The following is a 2,131-nucleotide window of genomic DNA, read 5'->3' as shown; positions in this document are numbered from 1 at the left end:
AGAATAAAAAGAAAAAAGCATCATTACGAAGGACCTGCTGAATCTTTTGGATGGTTTCAGCTGGAGTACCATCAAGATTTTGGTAAAGCTTGATGCAGAATGTCTGCTCGTATCATTCGGTCATCTTGCGTGTAAAGGAAGATCCGAAGAGCGCGCACTATATGCTTATACTCAAGGCGTAACAACCGGCAACTAACGCGGCTCGCTGACGCGAAATTTTAGGAGCATGCGCCGGAAGAATGGCGTCAACTTTCACTTAAATGATTTTGCCCACGCGGCATTAGTTTTGGTAAGAAAAAAATAAAGTTGGATACCTTTTGAAGGCACATCGAATATATATGTGTACGTGTGTGTTTATATATATATATCTGTGTGTGTGTATGTGTGTGCGTGTGTGTATGAGTCTGTGTGTGTGTGTCTGTGTGTGTGTATATATGCTTGTATATATGCATGTACACACACACACACATGAATACACACACGCACACAATCTTTCGCTCATGCTGCTTGACAAACGATGTTCAGGCAGCATTTATAATTTTAACACTGTTGACGTCGCCAGATTAAATTGTGCTGCCCAGATGTCGAAGACATAATGATATCTGTCAGGCAGCGAAAAGTGGGAATGTATATTTGATATGCTTCGTTTTGAATCTTACCTGATGTCGTGTTAATTTGAATTTTCCTTCATTCTCGTGAGGTTGATTATGTCTTTGGGTTCATGGTTTATGGTGATTACAGACATAGTATATGTATATATATAAGTGTGTGTGTGTGTGTGTGTGTGTGTGTGTGTGTGTGTGTGTGTGTGTGTGTGTGTGTGTGTGATCATTTTATAATGTTAGGTTGTAGATGATGAGAAATGACGGATGATATTGGTGGTAGTGGACAAATGTCTATAACTGACGAAGTACTAAATATCCAATAGTATTTAGTTATGTATGAATCCAGTTTGTCCCAAGTGTAACATTTCCTTTCTTCCTTCGGTGATTCGATAAATTAAGCATTGCTAAAGTGCTGCTGCTAATTTAATTTTTTTTTTATACCAACAGGTCTGATACAGTATCTTGCTCTATGATGTGAATTTCTTGTTTTCAAGTTATCTATGCTAAAACATTGCACCAACATTTTCTCCTTATTTGTTACAAACATTAGTTTAATGAAAAAGAGTTGTTTAACTAAATTCTTCGTTATTTTCAAAATTAATTGAGATAAACGTAATGCATTTTAACAGAAATGTAGTAGAGTTGTAGTTCTCCCATAGCTTGTTTTTAAGTTAGGCAATATTACTGTTACTGTAACATTTAGAATTGTGTTTAATAGTAACTATAAAGGCGGCGAGCTGGCAGAATCGTTAGCACGTCGGGCGAAATGCTTAGCGGTATTTCGTCTGCCGCTACGTTCTGAGTTCAAATTCCGCCGAGGTCGACTTTGCCTTTCATCCTTTCAGGGTCGATTAAATAAGTACCAGTCACACACTGGGTCGATATAATCGACTTAATCCGTTTGTCTCTCCTTGTTTGTCCCCTCTGTGTGTAGCCCCTTGTGGGCAGTAAAGAAATAAGAATCGTTAAGCTTGTCGGCAGAAAATGCTTAACAGTATTTCGCCCGTTTTTATTTCTGGGTTCAAATGCCGTCGATTTCGCCTTTCATCACTTTCGGGGTCGATAAAATAAGTGGCAGCAGAGTTGTGGGGGATCGATAAAATCGACTAGTCCCGTCTAACTTAAAATTGCTGGCCGTGTGTTTATAGTTGAAAGCATCATTGATAGTAATTATTGAAATTTGTTAATTAATAAGCAATATTTGAGCAAATGATGACACTCGCGATAATTTCTCTATTTCTTTCACATTTTACAGGGTATTTGTCGCTCCATTCACACATGTTATAAAACCACCCTGGGTCCAGATGATTTATTACGGCCTCAGCTGATACCAATTTCAATACAGAAAGGTTATCGAGTACAGTAAGTAGGAAGTTTATGTTGATTGTATTCTTCTTTAAATTACCGTCTCTATCTACCTCTCTCTCTCACTCTCTCTCTCTCTTTCTCTCTCTATTTCTCTCTCTCTCTCTCTCTCTCTCTCTCTCTCTCTATATATATATATATATATATATATATATATATAT

At 37.6% G+C, this 2,131-nt stretch overlaps 1 protein-coding gene across 1 annotated transcript in view; it reads left to right on the top strand.

Annotated features, from left to right (window-relative positions):
• Positions 1 to 1,864: 1,864 nt before the first annotated feature.
• Positions 1,865 to 2,131, top strand: part of LOC106876634 (delta and Notch-like epidermal growth factor-related receptor) — a 557,360-nt gene continuing 557,093 nt past the window's right edge. The window contains exon 1 of the mRNA XM_014925248.2: positions 1,865 to 1,967. The gene's annotated coding sequence lies outside the window, so the exon portion shown is untranslated. The remainder of the gene's footprint in view (positions 1,968 to 2,131) is intronic.

This window comes from Octopus bimaculoides, chromosome 19 (assembly GCF_001194135.2).
Source record: "Octopus bimaculoides isolate UCB-OBI-ISO-001 chromosome 19, ASM119413v2, whole genome shotgun sequence".
Taxonomy (NCBI): domain Eukaryota; kingdom Metazoa; phylum Mollusca; class Cephalopoda; order Octopoda; family Octopodidae; genus Octopus; species Octopus bimaculoides.
Note: the sequence above shows the minus strand (reverse complement) of the source record. Positions and strands in the feature narration are given on the sequence as shown.